Source organism: Pristiophorus japonicus, chromosome 5, assembly GCF_044704955.1.
Source record: "Pristiophorus japonicus isolate sPriJap1 chromosome 5, sPriJap1.hap1, whole genome shotgun sequence".
Taxonomy (NCBI): domain Eukaryota; kingdom Metazoa; phylum Chordata; class Chondrichthyes; family Pristiophoridae; genus Pristiophorus; species Pristiophorus japonicus.
Window position 1 is genome coordinate 282,299,287 of NC_091981.1, and position 20,072 is coordinate 282,319,358.

At 45.3% G+C, this 20,072-nt stretch overlaps 1 protein-coding gene across 4 annotated transcripts in view; it reads right to left on the reverse strand.

The window, feature by feature from the left end:
• The window catches only part of gjc2 (gap junction protein gamma 2), a 294,735-nt gene that overhangs the window by 249,544 nt on the left and 25,119 nt on the right, over positions 1-20,072 (reverse strand). For 3 of the 4 annotated variants that reach the window (XR_011593404.1, XM_070881719.1, XM_070881720.1), the window contains exon 2: positions 6,769-6,865. The gene's annotated coding sequence lies outside the window, so the exon portion shown is untranslated. Of the gene's footprint in view, positions 1-5,656; positions 5,706-6,768; positions 6,866-20,072 lie in introns of all 4 variants that reach the window. The other variant, XM_070881722.1, reaches the window with a different exon arrangement.

Below are 20,072 nucleotides of genomic sequence, written 5' to 3' on the forward strand. Positions count from 1 at the left end.
CCATCCTCCATCTGCTCTGCGATGACATGCAAGCCGTGATCCTGACCAATAGATCCACCACAGACCCAAGCCACGTCCAGATCGGGGTCAAGCAAGGCTGCGTCATTGCACCAACGTTCTATTTGATCTTCCTTGCTGCAGTGCTTCATCTCACCTTCAGTAAGCTCCCTGCTGGAGTGAAACTAAATTATAGAACTAATAGAAATCTGTTCAACCTCCACCACCTCCAGGCCAGATCCAAGGTCACTCCATCCTCTGTCGTTGAACTACAATACGCAGACAACGCTTGCGTCTGCGCACACTCAGAGGCCGAACTCCAAGCCATTGTCAACACCTTCACCGAGGCGTAGGAGAACATGGGTCTTACGTATAACATCCGAAAGACAAAAGTCCTCCACCAACCTGACCCCGCCACACAGTACTGGCCCACGATTATCAAAATCCACGACGAGGCCTTGGACAACGTGGACCATTTTCCATACCTCTGGAACATGCTGTCAGTAAGAGCAGACATTGACGACAAGGTCCAACATTGCCTTCAGTGCACTAGCGCAGCCTTCGGTTGCCTGAAGAGTGTGTTTGAAGATCAGGACCTCAAATCTAGCACCAAGCTTATGGTCTACAGGGCATAGTGATACTCACTCTCCTCTATGGCTCAGAGACGTGACTATATTTGCAGACACCTCAAAACGCTGGAGAAGTACCACCAGCGCTGCCTCGACAAGATCCTGCAAATCCATTGGCAGGATAGATGCACCAATGTCGCGTTCTTGCTCAGGCCAACATCTCTAGCATCGAAGCATTGACCGCGCTTGATCAGCTCTGTTGGACAGGCCACATTATCCGAATGTCCGACGAGAGTCCCAAAGCAAGCACTCTGCATGGAGCTCCGACACGTCAAGCGAGCCCCAGGTGGGCAAAGGAAACGCTTCAAGGACACCCTCAAAGCCTCCTTGATAAAGTGCAACATCCCCACCGACACCTGGGAATCCCTGGCCCACAACCGCCCAAAGTGGAGGAAGAGCATCCGGGAGGGTGCTGAGTACCTGGAGTCCCAGCGCAGAGAACAAGCAGAAACCAAGCATAGACAGTGGAAGGAGCGTGAATCAACCCAGGCTCCCCACCCACCCTTTCCTTCAACCACTGTCTGCCCCACCTGTGACAGAGACTGTAGGTTCTGCATTGGACTGTTCAGCCACCTGAGAACTCACTTTTAGAGTGGAAGCAAGTCATCCTCGACTTCGATGCCTATGATGATGATGAGTTTCATTATGCCTATATGCCCAAGTCCAGGTCATTACTATACATCAAAAAGAGCAGTGGTCCTAATACTGACCCCTGAAGTACACAACTGTATACTTCCCTCCGGCCTGAAAAACAACCATTCACCTTCACCACTACTCTCTGCTTTCTGATGCTTTGCCAATCTTGTATCCATGCTGTAAGTGTCCCTTTAATCCCATGGGCTTTAATTTTGCTAACAAATCTATTATGTGGTACTTTGTCAAACGCCTTTTGAATGTTCCTGTACACAGCATCAACTGTACTCCCCTCATCAACCCTCGCCATTATTTCAAAAGAACTCGATTAAGTTAATAAAACATGATTTGCCTTTAACAAATCAGTGCCGACTTTCATTTATTAGTCCATATTTTTCCAAATGCCCATTAATTTTGTCCCAGATTATTGTCTGAAAAAATGTCCCCACCACTAGCACAAGGCTGACTAACCTGTAGTTGCTGGGTTTATCCCATTCTTTTTTTTTTTAAAAGCAGGGGTATAACATTTGCAATCCTCCAGTTTTCTAGCACCACCCTTACTTCCCTCAGTAACCCATCCGAACCAGGTGACTTTTACTTCGAGGATTGCTAACTGTTTAAGTACATCCTCTCACTACTGCCTCCTCCTTTACTGCTACATTGGCAGCAGCCTCTTCTCTCGTGAAGTCAAACGAAAAGTACTCATTTAGTACCTCAGCCATGCAAGGTCGCCTTTTTGGTCCATACTCGTCCCCACCCTTTCTTTGGCTACCTTTTTACTATTTATGAGTTCATAAATTCCTCTTTAAAACAAAAATAAAAAGGGAATAATTGAATCTAAAGATGCAGAACAAACAGTTGCTCTTAAACACAGCTGCAATTGTTGTTTAAAACTGCCACTGTGGGTGAGCTCAAGGCACACAATGCCAACAGTATTTCCCTTATCTGACACCCAGATGCCAAGGAAATTTGTTTCTATAACTGCTGAAGATCACTACACAGTGAGCTAAAGTTTTCACTTACTCATTTATCTTCTAGTCATGTATCATATTCAATTTAAAGTTAAAAAAAATTAAGTTCTTTTTTTTCAAATTGGTTCTCTTATTCCATTCCTTCTTACTGTAACTATCCCTTTCTTACGATGGAGGCAGAGGGTTGAGATGGAGCTGTTTAGACGATACATTTTTATCAAAACTGCTGCTAATGTGATTCTTCAACCATTTGACAGTAGGATGAGTGAGTCATGTCCGTTCCATCCTTTTCCTCCCCCTTCTTTTGCTACGTTTGCTCCACTTCCTCCATTATTGAGTTGGTGCTCCATCCAGAGCCATGACTACATATGGATAAAACTTAATAACCACATTCAACCCTGGCATCAAAATTATGACTATTTGCTGGTGAGGATTGCATAATGTCAATAGATTTATCGGTCCTCTACTTACTCCAGAGAGCCACTATGCAAAACCAGAAACAAGTCTCGTCCACCAGAAGCACATATCAGGAAACTGCAAGCATGCTCCCCATGATTTTCCAGAAGCTCACATGAGTACTATCAGTTTTTTGGAGTTAGCTGGCTCAGCTGGTAGTACTCTTATCTTAGTCAGAAAGCTGTGGGTTCAAGCCCCACTCCAAGTCTGGAATTTCCAGAGTGGTCTCCAAATCTGCTGTAACTGGAGAAGCTGGGGAAATGGTGTAAACAGCCATTTGCACATCTTCTCCGGGGATTTCATCAATCTTCCACTGACATTATAACAGGAGATCAGGAGACACTATGGAGAGTCAGCCATGATCTAGGTTGACATTTCAGTGCAATACTGCAGGTATGCTATTGTCAGATGAGACATGAAACTGAGGCTATGGGCTGGATTTTAGACTTTTCTGTTTTCGAGGCGAAAACGGAGGTGGGGCGGGAAAGTTACTGGCAGGGAATAGGTTGTGCTTTAGTCAGAAATTTGCCATCTGGACCCTGTGTCAGGGTGCACAACGTAAAGAGAGGCGTTGTACAATTTGAGGCACAAAAATGGGAAACTCGCGAACTAAAGTGCCGGGCCGTGTGTGCTCAGAGAGGCCTGGGGGGGGGGGGGGCGGGCGGAGGGTGGAGGGGGACCTTTTTAAAAAAAAAAACCCTACAAAAACATTCCCAAAACATTGCCTAAGCCACCACAACACACAGCACTAAAAAAAGGGAACACTCGCACTTACATTTACAGCACATTACCTTCCTCATCGCCGCCGGCATGGCGATTCCAGGCGTACGGGTAGAGTTCGAGTCAAAACTCGGACAGTGTTGTAATGAGAGACAGTGCTGTTAAGCGCCGTCGCAAAAACGGACCAAAGGATTGCGAAGGGGCGAAGGAGACCTCGCCGCCCCAATTCACGCCACTCCAGGGCAAAACCAGGAATGCAAAGGACCGGAAAATCCAGCCCTATGACTTTACACATAAATACATAGGATGTCACAGGACGGGAGAGTGGAGAGCACCAGTTCAAACTGTCACAGGACGGGAGAGTGGAGAGCAACGGTTCCAGTTGTCACGGGATGGGAGAGTGGAGAGCACTAGTTCAAACTGTCAGAGGAGCATCCAGTCGTGCCCCGGTAACTGCCCCCAAAGGAGGTGGAGTGTGGGAAATTGCACTCCGCTTCCATTGAGGGGTGGTAAGGCCAATTCTGCAGCGAGAGCAGGACTTCCACGCTGGGGGCTAAAATTCCCTGCCCCAGAAGCTTACTGCCCCCAAGATGGGAGCCTGTGCGGGGAGACAGAGGGAAGATGAGGAGAGACAGGGGCGGGGGATGGAGGGGAGAGTGGTGGAGGTGGGGGGCGGAGAAACCCAGGGCGGGGGACAGGAAGGGCCACATTGCAGCGGAGGTCTGGGGGGGCAAAGTGTGTTGGAGGGACGGGCCTGGGGGCTCTGTGCCTCGGTGCGGGGAGTGTTTGGAGTGGGATGGACAGGGTGACTGCGCAGATGGCGGTTGGTGGATGTGGTGTGGTTGACGTCGCGGGGCGTGGCTCTGGGGTGGCCGGGGCTGGGGCCTCGACATCCGGGGGTGTTCGGCATTTGGGAAGGATTCTGATGGGACGGGGCGGGTTGGATGCGGGGGGTGTGTTCCCGGTGTTGGGTGGGTCCGGAGCCGGTGGGGGGGGCACGCTCTTGGGATGGGGGGTGGGCTGTTTGGAGCTGGGGTTGGGAGAGACTTCTTCACTCGGAGAGTTGTTGGCCTGTGGGGTTCCCTGCCGTGGAGAGTTGTTGATGCCAGTTCATTGGATGTGTTCAGGAGGGAGTTGGATGTGGTCCTTGCGGCTGGGGGAGTCAGGGGGTGTGGAGGGGACGTGGGGGGGGGGGGGGGTTGGGGGGAGGTGCTGGGGTGGGTGATCAGTCATGATCTTGTTGAAAGGCGGTGCAGGCTCGAAGGGCCGAATGGCCTACTCCTGCACCTATTTTCTATGTTTCTATGTCTGCTGGACACAGGGCCAAAGGCCCAGTTCTTCTCCATGCCCCTCCAAATAAGCACATGCCTGACATTCATGCCGGAAAATTATGCAGGAGTACCAGTTACGTTCTTTCTGCCTCATTTGCATGGCTACATCAACTTGGAGCCTAACTGCTCCATGACACCCCTTGAGATTTCCCAAGAAATTCTACGGCGACACAGTGAGCAGAGACCTGGTCTCTGACCCATTTTCTTCTGCTTTACACTCAGGTACTGAGGATTGCCGATGCACAAAGGAGAGAAAAAATTACCTTTCAGTCTGTTTGTATATTATTTGCCTAACAGTCATTTTTCCCAAATTGGCCTGGATTTTTTAAACCTGTTTTTTTGCCTCTCCCAGGAGATCACATGGTTTCGGGTGTGGTGGAGTATAAGTTGTATGGAACAGGCTCGATGGATCAGATGGTCTTTACCTGTCTGTCATTGAGGAACAGACAGTGATAACCTCTATTATTACCAATGTGTAACACATTGGCAAAAAGGTTCATCCTGTGGCCAGTTATTCGTGATTTCTTCACAGATATTGTCATGCTTTGGTTCATAGGCAACACTGACCTGCCTGCCTGTGGAAGCAGACTTTTGTGCTGAGCACGAGATAATGGTATCTGAAGCATGCCTGAATCATGACAACCATGTCCCACCTCAAACAATATATATCAAACACATAGACCATGATTTTCCTGCTGCAGCCCTCCCGGTGTTTACCTGGAGAGCACTTTGGGAAATCTTTCACCCTGGCCTATGATTTTCCAACCATTAAAACTGGTGGACGAACAATCTGGTGTGGAATATCTCAATATAAAAATTCTCGGCACAGTGGGCACTCTGAAGAGGAAGATCCTGGCTATATAGTGTTAATAGTATCTTAAAGTATGTGAGACTGGGCTTTTGATGAAGACCCACTTACTCTGTATAGCTGCAAAGTTGCTGTGAGTGGTGTCAGGTTTACCAGAGGGCTGAAGAAATGATGGAGAAAAATTACTAGTTTGAACTTCAATACAATTTCACTAGAAATACCAACAAGAAATCTACATGAACGTATTTACCACGTCACTATACATAGTGGCAATTCTTTCCTCTAAATTTATGGGTACAGTAACCTAGTGGTTATGGAACTGGACCAGCAACCCAAAGACTGTGTTTAAATTTCACCATGGCACTTTGTGAAATTTAATTGAATACATCTGGTAATGTGGTGTTAGCACCAGAAAATGATCACGAAAGCTGCCAGATTGTTGTAAAAACCCGACTAGTTCACCAATATTCTTCAGGAAAAGGAAACCTCTACCTGGTCTGACTCTAATCCCACACTGTAAGGCTGATTCTGAACTGCCCTCTGAAATAGCTGAGTAAGCCACTCAGTTGTACCAAACCGCTAAACAAAGTCAGCACTGTGGGAGTACCTTCATCACACGGACTGCAGTTGTTCAAGGCCGCTCAGCACCATCTTCTCAAGGGCGATGAGGGATGGGCAATAAATGCAGGCCTTGCCAGCGACACCCACATCCCATGAACAAAAAAAAACTAGGGATACCAGCACGTCCCACATCGCAAGAAAAATTTTTTCTTTAAATTCCAGCCTTATTTATAAGTTGTTGACTCTTTTGTATGATACTGGAGCTTCCTCCATTTCTCAGTGCAAATTCGTATCCAAAGCTTGTAGTACTGTTTGCTTATCTTTATACACAAGGTAAAGTTGAGACATAAAATGCCTGCTTGTGCTGACAGACCTTTTGCATACCAATATTTCAGTGGCACAATAAGTTTAAAAAATTACCAAGCACAATACTGCATTTAGCATGGAAAGGTCAAATCATTTATTGTTCAATCCTACTTATCTCTCAATCACACCTACACTAATAAGATTTGAGTATTTTCTTAGAAACAATTTGCCAAACATAGCATTCCGAACAATTATCAATTGGCACTCACATATCTGAGAATTATTCACAACATTGCATCATAATATAATTTACACCTTATCCAGGTGCCAATAAGAGACAAACAAACACAACTTACCTTCACACATTAAAAGAGAAGAAATAACACTGCATAGTCGCAGATCTTCCTTTCAACCCACTTCACTGGCTGTGGATTTTTCTCGTCTGCACTGGACCTTAAACAAATAGAAACAATCCTATATTATTGGACCATGCCAAGACATCCACTCACCACCAAGCACAATAGAATATACTAGTATTCTGAATCTTCGCAATGGTCGCATTGTTCTACTGAGGAATCTAACACAGAGCACTTTTCTCAATTGGAGGTTTTGTTCCAATTCCATTGAAAAAAAAAAGGTCAGATATGCGCATTGTCCAATGGCACACGAGTACAGCATAGAACCGGACGTCAGCCACATGATGCTTCTAAAATTCAAATGTTTAAAAAAAAAGCTTTTAAAAGAAAGAAAAAAGGAAACCATTGCCTTCATTTACATCAAACACTAATAATTAAGATTCAAATCAAAGAAAGTTTACCACAAATTGAAGACTCGAGTTGAAACTAGAGGGCTACAGAAACAATATACAAATGTTAACACATAGAACAGAAACAGAGTTTTATATACAGGAAAGCATGCATGCTGCATGTTACACACAGACTAATGCATAGGTTATTGTATGCTGCATATAGGATAATGGTGTACAAGGTGCAGTGCGTTACATACATGCATGAAACACACATAGTATGCAGGTATAGCAAGTGATCAGGAAGGCAAATGGAATGTTGGCTTTTATTGCAAGGGGAATAGAGTATAAAAGCAGGGAAGGCTGCTACAACTGTACGGGGTATTGGTGAGTCCACACCTGGAGTACTGCGTACAATTTTGGTCTCTGTATTTAAGGAAGGATATATACTTGCATTGGAGGCAGTTCAGAGAAGGTTCACTGATTCCTGAGATGAAGGGGTTGACTTATGAAGGAAGGTTGGGCCTATACTCATTGGAGTTCAGAAGAATGAGAGGTGATCTTATTGAAACATACAAGATACTGAGAGGATGTTTACCCTCGTGGGGAAATCTAGAATTAGGAGGCATAGTTTCAGAATTAGGGGTCGTCCATTTAGAACTGAGATGAGAAGGAATTTCTTCTCTCAGAGGGTCTTAAATCTGTGGAATTCTCTGCCCCAGAGAGCTGTGGAGGCTGGGTCATTAAATATATTTAAGGTGGAGATAGACAGATTTTTGAGCAATAAGGGAGTGAAGTGTTATGGGGAGCAGTCAGGGAGGTGGAGCTGAACCCAAGATCAGATCAGCCATAATCTTATTAAATGGCGGAGCAGGCTCAAGGGACCAAATGGCCAACTCCTGTTCCTATTTCTTATGTTCTTATAATGCACAGGCTGTTGTATGTTGCACAAGATGTAGTGTGTGACATACAGGACAATGTATGTAAACACTTCAGCATATACAAAAATAATGCACAGCCTACTGGATGTTAGATACAAAATAATTCATGGGCAGTAGTATGTTACAGGTTGGAACCATAATTGTTGTCATGATATCATTTCCAGTTTGATTCCAGTACTTTTTAAAAAGTAACAGTGCCAGCCAACTTGAATTATACTGCTGGGTCTGCGAGGGGAAAACATAGAAACATAGAAAATAGGTGCAGGAGAAGGCCATTCGGCCCTTCGAGCCTGCACCACCATTCAATAAGATCATGGCTGATCATTCACCTCAGTACCCCTTTCCTGCTTTCTCTCCATACTCCTTGATCCCTTTAGCCGTAAGGGTCATATCTAACTCCCTCTTGAATATATCCAATGAACTGGCATCAACAACTCTCTGCGGTAGGGAATTCCACAGGTTAACAATTCTCTGAGTGAAGAAGTTTCTCCTCATCTCAGTCCTAAATGGCCTATCCCTTATCCTTAGACTGTGTCCCCTGGTTCTGGACTTCCCCAACATCGAGAAAGGAGCTGTACTAAAATTAAAAGATCAAAAATTAAATGTGAGAACATAAGAAATAGGAGCAGGAGGAACACATTTGGCCCCTCGATCCTGCTCCACCATTCAATAAGATCATGGCTGTCTCAACTCCACTTGCCTGCACTATCCCCATAATGTGTTACACTTTAGCCTGTGAGAAACTGAAGATGTGCGATTAACTCCTAGAAAGTGATTTCACAGTTTGCCGAAGTGACATTTGGGTGACTTCACTCCAGAATTACATCGATGTGCAGCTGAAATGGCTTCACTTCTATGCCAAGGCACTGTATAACTGGCCTATTGGACACCATCTCAGTAACTGAACAAAGTAAGTATAGTGGCAGGTGTTCCCATTTGACCTGATCACATTGGAGACTCCTTAAAATGCTTTGAAATCCATGACTATGAGCAATATCTGACATATAATCTTCACCTTACCAACCACACAGGGGCACCTTGCACTGGCATCCCTATTTTTAAATTTCTCGATCAGAGCCATGCAAATCATAAAGGCCCCATCTTTGGATTCCTGATCTCAGCCTGGGTAGCACTTGTGATACTATAATTCACCACGCAGCTACTGGCTGAGGAAGGAGGTGCATTAAAGTCAGCATAGCCTCCCATCACTGGCAGTTATCCAGGGCTTCTGCTGGAAAGTGCATAGCTGCTGGGAGACGTTGGGGGAGAAATCATTTTTTCCAGCGCATATTTAGCATTCAGGGCGGGATGACCAGTTTCTCTTCTGCCTGATTTCCCCCGGAGGTGTAGCAGCTGCCAACCGATGACTTTCAAGTGTGCAGGAGACCAGCATGAGACAGACGTTGGGACCCTTGAATATGCTAATCAGAGTCCTAACAGTTTAGGACCTACTCCCAAATTCAGCATAAACTCAGCAGATCAGATCAGCCTAACCAACAGCCCTTAAAGGATTTACTGGAGGCCTCCAATGAAAATGTAAGTTACTTATTTGGGAAAAAAAACTTGGAACTAGGAGGAGCAGAAAAAGTTACATCTAGCTCCACAGCAGTACTGTGGGTCACTGACGCCCCAGGCTCGCCTCCCCCAGGAACTACCTGCAGCTGGCTCCAACTGGCAAAGTGTATCAGGACATCTAATTAGCATCCGCAGCTCACTAGTTTTATGGAGTTGTGACCTAAAGCCCAATTTCCAGAAAGCCTTGGGCCTATGTCTTTGGGCACGCATTCGCTTTGCAACGCCCATTTCGGGACAGTTTTCAATGCTGCTTAAATTTCTTTATCATTGGCTTTCAAAAGAGCCCAGTTTAACCAAGGCCCTGTCTGTTCAGGTGGACACAAAAGTTCCCATGGCCTATTCGAAGAGCAGAGAGGTTTCCTGGTAGTCTGGCCAACATTCCTCCCTCAAACAATACCACTAAAACAGATTAACTGCTCATTAATTTCATTGGCTACTTGTGGGGCTTTACTGTGCAGAAATTGGCCGTCACAAAGGCCGATAAAACAGTGATTACAATTCGAAAGAGATTCCTTGGTTGTGATGTGCTTTGGAATTACAGAGGATGTGAAAGGGGGAGTGCAAACGCAAGTTTTCTTTTCTTATTGAAATCCTTATTACTTCCATATCCTAACAAAAAGCTGAATAACCATTTTTTATAAAGGTCATTTTCATCAGCACTTTCTTTCCTCCCAACAGAAAGTTGCCCCACAGCTACTCTGTCTCACCCACAGAGATCATAGAAAACATTCTGAATATGTGACCTTAATCAGTTTATATGAAAACAGGAAAAAAAACACAAATAATGTTGGTTCTCACTCCCTTGTGGGAGTGCAGTTGGCGAGCTATCATGTTAACAACACAGAAAAAAAAAGGTTTTAAGATTAGGGTTAATTCCTGCCAGTTTCAGTGCGCTCTACAGATATTTCACAAATCAAAATTTTTCCCCCACTTACTTCGGAGTCTTTCGATGAGGAAATGATAGTTATTGAGATTTTCAATTAATTTTCAGCAGCAGCAAGCAAACATCAGGACTCAAGCTAGGATCCCACCTCCTGCCTCAACCCTATCGTTTTCATTGTCAATCTCAAAAAGAAAAAAAGAGATTTCTCCAAGTGTTACCTAGTTTGGTGAGTAATAATGATTTTGTCCTGAAAAATAACTACAGAACATTGAGACACACCTTTCTAATTCTAATACAAGTGTTCTTGAGAAGGGAACTATATTTTCAGACTACAATGTCTCCTTATAATTACAAATATTATCTTGTGAGATGGCCCTGTTGTTTTGAGTAGTACAAGGAGTTAAAATCCACTACCTCTACCAATTAGAAGCACAAGAGCAGCAGGTGTATGGGAACACCACCACCTCCAAGTTCCCCTCTAAGTCTCACACCATCCTGACTTGGAAATATACTTCTGTTCCTTCATCGTCGCTGGGTCACCATCCTGGATCTCCCTACCCAACAGGAGTACCTTCACCACAGGTTCAAGGCGGCGGCTCAGCACCACCTTCTCAAGGGCAATTAGGGATGGGCAATAAATGCCGGCCTTGCTAGTGACACCCACATCCCATGAACGAATTTTTTTTAAATCTGAATTTTCCACAAGCTTATAAGGTTTGACAATGCATACACCAGTTATTTAGTTTGATCAAGGCTGGTCTGAGGAATGAAAACAAAAGTTTGGACCTAACCTTCCTCCTCCAAAAATGGTCATGTATTGTCAGAGAAAAAATATTTTTAAATACATTTCCACATTTAGAAGTGGATTCTTGTTTCATTAAAACAACACTGCAACTTTATATGTGAATACAATTCTCAGTCATTTCTCTCCTGGGAACAAATTTAAATAAACATTCTTGGAACAAATAAATCAATGACAGGGCAAGGGATAACTGGACCAGGGATGACAAAGAACTGGAAGCAAAAGGAAGTTCTAATAGGAATCTAGAGCAGAGTAGGTGGGAAAGGGGCTAGGGGAGAGTAGAATGGGGTGCAGAGAGAGGCAGAATGGGAGAGGAGAAAGCCAGAGTAGGCCATGAAGTGGGACCCTCACTAGTCCAAAAGGGTGGAGGGGACAAGAACGCATAAAGTAAAACTGCAAATATTTTCAAATCAAACATGCGATTTAAAATTATATCATTGAATTACTTACTTGAGCAGTTTTTTAAAAAGTAAAATCAAGATGGCATCAGGTGAAGAGAAAGCTCAGAAATTCTGCTCCACAGCAACACCTGGTGGCCAGAGTGTACAAATGTAGGCAGGCTCAAACCCATTTGTTTTAAAACAAAGCTCTTTAGTCGGGGAATTGCATAGTTTCACAGCAGTTTTATGACATCCAATCACCTCACAGAAGTGCACCAAGATATTACAATGCTACCCATAGGTACTACAAGCAGTTTGAATGGAAAGGCAACCTATTGGCTTGAATAGGGAACTGGTTAGGAGTTAGGAGACGGAGTAGGGATAATGGGCATATGCTCAAATTGGCAGGATTTGACTACTGGTGTCCCATGAGGACTCAGATTTTCACTATATTTATAAATGACTTGGATGATAAAATAGAGAGCCATATATCAAAGTATGCTGATGACATTAAGTTAGGTGGTACAGTAAGTAATGTAGATGGGAGCAGGACGTTGCAAAGGGACATTGATAGATTAAGTGAGTGGCCAAAACTGGCAGATGGAGTTCAATGTGGGAAAGTGTGATGTGATCTATTTTGAACCCAAGAATAATAGATCAGAATATTTTATAAATCGCAAGAAGTTAGGAACTGTGAAGGAGCAGAGAGATTTAGGGGTTCTCTATTTCCTCTGGTGGGGGAGTCTAGAAAAAGGGGACATAACCTTAAGAAAAAAAACTTCAAATTTATTCAGCCACCGGACGTCTCAAAGTGCTTTACAGCCAATAAAGTACTTTTGGAGTCACTGTTGTAATGCAGGAAACGCGGCAGCCAATTTGCACACAAGCAAGCTCCCACAAACACCAATGTGATCATAACCAGATGATTTGTTTTTTTGTATTGTTGATTGAGGGATAAATATTGGCCAGAAGGCCGGGGATAACTCCCCTGTCTTCTTCTAAATAGTGCCATGGTATCTTTTACGTCCACATGAGCGTGTAGACGGGGCCTCGGTTTAACGCCTCATCCAAAAGACAGCACCTCCGACAGTTCAGTGCTCACTCAGTACTGCACTGGAGTGTCAGTCTAGATTTGTTTTGTGCTCAAGTTCCTGGACTGGGACTTGAACCCACAACCTTAAATAGGCCATTCAGAAGTAATGCAAGAAAGCAGCTTCACAGAAAGTAGCGGAAATCTGGAACTCTCTCCCCAAAAAGCTGTTGAGGCTTGGGGTCAACTTTAATTTCAAAATTGAGATTTATGTTAGGCAAGGCTTTTAAAGATTGGTAGATGGAGTGAAGATACAGATCAGTCATGATCTAATTGAATCTTGGAACAGGCTTGAGAGGCTGAATGGCTTCTGTTCTTACATTCCTAAAGATGGCACAACAAACGGATGTTAATAATATATTCATTGATCTCCCATGGCATTGCACATGTTAAGTTGGAGAATAGGATCTGTCTCTGCTGTTTCTCGATGTCTCTCCTCTTCTACTTCCGACTTTCACTTTCTCTCTTAACTCTGTTTGCTTCTGTCCTTGTCCTCTTCTGCTTCCCTCAGCCAATTTCTTCTTTCCTTTTGGTAGAAGGCTGTAGGCAATATGATACGTCACCGTTTGTGGTGGAGCTTGGGGAAAATGTGACTTGCCTTCCAAACCGTTCCCAAATCACTCATATTTTCTCTCACTTTCATTCATCTACCCACTACCCCTCCTACCATTCACTCATTCCCATTACTAACCTAACTCTTCCCCTCTGAACCACCCGCTCAACTCCTCTGAAATGCCCTCCTCCTCACTCCACTAACACTATCTCATCGTTAACCTATCAGCCACACCCCTCACATTCACTCCTCAAAGCGAAGTAGCGAGAGGGCAGCGATTCTTTCGTCCTCAACTTCTTTCAATCTTCCCCTCTTCCCTCGTTCCTATCAGTTTTCCTCAAAGCAGCTTTGATTGTTTTTAAAATGCAGCTTTTTTTTTTAAAGTTAAAAGTGAAGAAATTCTCTCTCCATTTGAATCTTTCTGTCCCTCTTTCCCCATGTCTCATGGGTGTTAGAAATTATAACTTCTATCTCACAGGTAGAAGTAATTAACTCGAACATAAGAATTAGGAGCTGGAGTAGGCCATTTGGCCCTTCGAGCCTGCTCCGCCATTCCACAAGATCATGGCAGATCTTCTACCTTAACTCCGCCTTCCCGCATTATCACCATATCCCTTAATTCCCCAAAATTTAAAATCGACCTATGTCTTCAATATACTCAACAACTCAGCCTCCACAGCCCTCTGGGGTAGAGAATTGCAAAGATTCACCACTCTGAGTGAAGAAATTTTTCCTCATCTCAGTCCTAAATGGCCGACCCCTTATTCTGAGACTGTGACCCCGTGTTTTAGATTCCCAGCCAGGGGAAACATTTTCTCAGCTTTAATCCTGTCAAGCCCCTTAAGAATTTTATATGGTTCAATTAGATCATCTCTCATTCTTCTAAACTCGAGGGAATATAGGCCTAGTCTACTCAATCTCTCCTCATAGGGAAATTCCCTCATCCCAGGAACCAGTCTAGTGAACCTTTGTTGCACTCCCTGCAAAGCAAGTATGTCTTTCCTTAGGCACTACTTCAGGTATCGCCTCACCAATGCCCTGTATAATTGTAGTAAGACTTCTTGGGGCCGAAATTGCCCTTTCCCTGAATGCCTGTTACTGCCGGAAATCAGCGGCCACACAATGCAATGGCCGCCGATTTTTTGTGTAATGGCCGCCATTTTGAAAATTCCACTCCTGCAGTATCCCGGCGGTGACCCGCTCCCTCCACTACTGCTCCGCTGCTGCCGATCCATCCCAAGTAAGTCACCAGAGCACACACCGCCGATGTTCCCCCCTCCGAAAAAATCTTGCTCCTGCCGCGCAGTGCCAAAAGTTGCTTTTTTCTGCTGGTGCAGTGAGGTTGTAGTCCTTGTAAAATGACGGTGCGGCTCCCATTAAGGGGAGGACCTACTGCTGCTGCCAGCATGTTTTTTTTTGCAAGCCGACTGCCATGTCGGTCTGAGAATTATGCCCCCGGGTTCAGCTGGGCCGCCAACAGGCAGCTTGGCACCTCCTCTTGGGTGCCACACCGCTGGCCTGGTCGAAACCCTCCCTGCTGGCCCAGTGGAACAAACTTTAAAAAATTGCACAAAGGGGAGAGCTGTGGTGACGCGGCGCAGCGATGACATCATTAGTGCTACGCTGATGACTGACAGTGGCGGCCACTACACTTGCCCCCAACTTCCGCCCCTCTAGACTGCAAACTTCTGCTTACCGCCCCACTTCCGCCCTCATTATGATCAACGTCCGGGGAAAACAAAATGCCAAAGAGCGGAATTTCGCTCAAGAGGCCACCACATCTACCGCGCCAGTAAAATCATCAGAAACAGGGTAGGTGCACCCCATTTCCAGCGGTGGCCAATTTCGGCCCCCTTTACTCTTATACTCTAATCCCTTTGTAACAAAAGCTAACATACCATTTGCTTTCCTAATCGCTTGCTGTACCCGCACGTTAACTTTGTGATTCATGTACAAGGACACCCAAATCCCGCTGAATGCAAACATTTCCCAGTCTCTCACCATTTAAAAAATATTCTGCTTTTTTGTTTTCCGAACCAACGTGGATAACTTCACACTTCCCCACATTGTATTCCATTTGCTATGGTCTTGCCCACTCAGTCAACCTGTCTATATCTCTCTGCAGCTTCGTTGCATCCTCCTCACAGGTTACTATCACATGTAACTTTGTATCATCAGCAAATTTGGATACGTTACACTCAGTCCCTTCATCTAAGTCACTAATATAGGGCCCAAGTTTCCACAAGAAAAAAAAACGGGCGCCCCTCCGAGCTGGGCGCCCGTTTTTCGCGCCTAAAAAAATCCTCGGTATTCTCCACCTATTTACAGGTCCTCTGGCTCTCGGCGCAGCCAGCACGAGCTGTGGGGGGGGGGGGGCGGAGCCAGGTCCCGGCGCTGAAAACAGTGCCGGGACCTCTGCACATGCGCGCTACAGTCGGCATGCAAGTGCAGTAGCTCCAGGCGCCGAACTGTGTGGGAGGGGCCCGAAGCACGCAGCCCCTAGCCCTGGCTGAATGGCCTCACTGGGGCTGCGTGAAGGCGGCTCCTCCCACGGCCAGCTCCTGCTCCCCGCCCCCGACAAGACCCGACACCCGCTCCCCACCCCCCCCCCCCCCGCCGACCAGACCCGACCCGACACCCGCTTCCCCCCCCGCCAATCAGACCCGACCCGACACCCGCTCCCCCGCCGACCCGACCCCCGCCCCGAGACCCAACACCCGCTCCTCCACCCCCCCCCCGCCCCCCGAGACCTGCTCCTCCCCCCCCCCCCCAACCCGAGTCTCCCTCTCCCTCTCCCTCTCCCTCTCCCTCTCCCTCTCAGTGGCACGAACGGCTGCAGCATTCTCCCTGGCTGAAGCACTTTCACACAGGTAGGAAGATGGTTTATTTAATCTTTTCTTGGCTTATAAATGTTTATTCAGGTTGGATTTATTTGTATAATATTTGTAGAAGTATAAATAAGGATTTATTGTCGAATTTAATGAGTTCCCTTCCCCCCCACCTCGTTCTGGACGCCTAATTTGTAACCTGCGCCTGATTTTTTTAATGTGTAGAACAGGTTTTTTCAGTTCTACAAAAATCTTCACTGGCTCCATTCTACTTCAGTTTGGAGTACATTTTCACTGTGGAAACTTTAAAATCAGGCGTCAGTGGCCGGACACTTTTGAAGAAAAAATTCTGTTCTAAACTAGAACTGTTCTACCTGACTAGAACTGCAGAAAAAAAAATGTGGAGAATTGCGATTTCTAAAATAGTCCATTCTCCACCAGTTGCTCCTAAAAATCAAGCGCGAATCATGTGGAAACTTGGGCCCATAGATTGTAAATAGCTGAGGCCCAAGCACTGATCCTCGCAGTACCCCGCTAGTTACAGCCTGCCAACCTAAAAAAGTCCCGTTTATTCATACTCTGTTTTCTGTCCATTAACCAATCCATGCTAATATATTAGCCCCAATCCCATGAGTCCTAATTTTGTGTAATAACTTGTGTGGCATCTTATCAAATGCATTTTGAAAATCCAAATGCACTACACATCCACTGGTTCCCATTATCCATCCTACTAGTTACATCTTCAAAAAATTAACAAATTTGTCAAACACTATTACCCTTTCATAAAATCATTTTGATTCTGCTTAATCATATTACGATTTTCAAAGTGCTCTGTTACCTCTTCCCTAATAATAGATTCTAGCCTTTTGCTTACTACAAAAAAAACAAAATTGAACAAAAAAAAGTAAAGGATCTGATCTCCAAATCCATGTCTCTCTCTCTCTCTCGCTCTCACATCAATATCTGCCCTGTACATTTTCTAAAGTTTATAGAACACAGCATAAAAGCTGCAATAGATGTATAGAGTATGAGAGGAAGCTTGCTGGGAACATAAAAACTGACTGCAGAAGATTCTATAGACTTGTGAAGAAAAAAAGATTAGTGAAGACAAACCTAGGTCCCTTGCAATCGGATTCGGGTGAAATAGTGGATGCACTGGTGATGATTTTCCAACAGTCTATCGACTCTGGTTCGACTCCTCCCAAACAGCACTAGCAAACACTCCCCTTAGGGCATTGGTTCCGGTCCTGCCCAGGTGGAGATCGTCCGGTTTGTACTCGTCCCACCTCCCCCAGAACCGGTTCCAATGTCCCAGGAATTTGAATCCCTCCCTTCTGCACCACTGCTCAAGCCACGTATTCATCTGAGCTATCCTGCGATTCCTACTCTGACTAGCACGTGGCACTGGTAGCAATCCTGAGATTACTACCTTTGAGGTCCTGCTTTTTAATTTAACTCCTAGCTCCCTAAATTCGTCTCGAAGGACCTCATCCCATTTTTTTACCTATATCGTTGGTACCTACATGCACCACGACAACTGGCTGTTCACCCTCCCTTTTCAGAATGTCCTGCACCCGCTCAGAGACATCCTTGACCCTTGCACCAGGGAGGCAACATACCATCCTGGAGTATCGGTTGCAGCCGCAGAAACACCCCTTACAATTGAATCCCCTATCACTATTGCTCTCGCACTCTTTATCCTGCCCTCCTGTGCAGCAGAGCCACGCACGGTACCATGGACTTGGCTGCTGCTGCTCTCCCCTGATGAGTTATCCCCCTCAACAGTACCCAAAGCGGTATATCTGTTTTACAGGAGGATAACCGCAGGGGACCCTTGCACTGCTCTTCCTGTTAGTCTTCCATTCCCTATCTGGCTCTGTATCCTTCTCCTGCGGTAAGACCAACTCACTAAACGTGCTATTCACGTCATTCTCAGCATCGTGGATGCTCCAGAGTAAATCCACCCGCTGCTCCAGTTTCGCAACGCGGTCCGACAGGAGCTGCAGGCGGATGCACTTCCCGCACACGTAGTCGTCAGGGACACCGGAAGCGTCCCTGAATTCCCACATAGTACGAACTTCAGCAATTGTACATCCCTGTCTGGAGTAAAAATAAAACGGGGAAGGTGGCTCAACCGTGGCTAACAAAGAAATTAAGGATAGTATTAATTCCAAGGAAGAGGCATACAAATTAGCTAGAAAAAGCAGCAAACCGGAGGACTGGGAGAATTTTAGAATTCAGCAGAGGAGGACAAAGGGTTTAATTAAGAGGGGTAAAATAGAGTATGAGAGGAAGCTTGCCGGAAATATAAAAACCAACTGCAAAAGCTTCTATAGATATGTGAAGAAAAAAAGATTAGTGAAGACAAACGTAGGTCCCTTGCAATCGGATTCGGGTGAATTTCGGGGAACAAAGAAATGGCAGACCAATTGAACACGTACTTTGGTTCTGTCTTCACGAAGGAAGACAGAAATAACCTTCCAGAAATACTACTAGGGGACCGAGGGTCAAGTAAGAAGGCGGAACTGAAGGAAATCCTTATTAGGCGGGGAATTGTGTTAGGGAAATTGAAGGGATTAAAGGCCGATAAATCCCCAGGGCCTGATAGTCGATATCCCAGATTACTTAAGGAAGTGGCCCTAGAAATAGTGGATGCATTGGAGATAATTTTCCAACAGACTATCGACTCTGGATCAGTTCCTATGGGCTGCAGGGTAGCTAATGTAACATCATTTTTTAAGAAAGGAGGGAGAGAGAAAGCGGGTAATTATAGCCTGATATCAGTGGGGAAAATGTTGGAATCAATTATTAAAGCTGAAATAGCAGTGCATTTGGAAAGCAGTGACGGATTGCTCCAAGTCAGCATGGATTTATGAAAGGGAAATCATGCTTGACAAATCTAGAATTAATCTGAGGAATTCCCGTATTGGACTGTACAGTCACCTGAGAACTCACTTTTAGAACATAAGAACATAAGAATTAGGAGCAGGAGTAGGCCATCTAGCCCCTCGGGCCTGCTCCGCCATTCAACAAGATCATGGTTGATCTGGCCGTGGACTCAGCTCCACTTACCCGCCTGCTCCCCATAACCATTAATTCCTTTATTGGTTAAAAATCTATCTATCTGTGATTTGAATACATTCAATGAGCTAGCCTCAGCTGCTTCCTTGGGCAGAAAATTCCACAGGTTCACAACCCTCTGGGAGAAGAAATTCCTTCTCAACTCGGTTTTAAATTGGCTCCCCCGTATTTTGAGGCTGTGCCCCCTAGTTCTAGTCTCCCCCACCAATGGAAAAAACCTCTCTGCCTCTATCTTGTCTATCCCTTTCATTATTTTAAATGTTTCTATAAGATCACCCCTCATCCTTCTGAACTCCAACGAGTAAAGACCCAGTCTACTCAATCTATCATCATAAGGTAACCCCCTCATCTCCGGAATCAGCCTCGTGAATCGTCTCTGTACCCCCTCCAAAGCTAGTATATCCTTCCTTAAGTAAGGTGACCAAAACTGCACGCAGTACTCCAGGTGCAGCCTCACCAATACCCTATACAGTTGCAGAAAGACCTCCCTGCTTTTGTACTCCATCCCTCTCGCAATGAAGGCCAACATTCCATTCGCCTTCCTGATTACCTGCTGCACCTGCAAACTAACTTTTTTTTGGGATTCATGCACAAGGACCAAAAAGAGTTTCATGCACAAGGACCCCCAGGTCCCTCTGCACCGCAGCACATTGTAATTTCTCCCCATTCAAATAATATTCCCTTTTACTGTTTTTTTTTTCCCCCCAAGGTGGATGACCTCACATTTTCCGACAGTGTGTTCCATCTGCCAAACCTTAGCCCATTCGCTTAACCTATCCAAA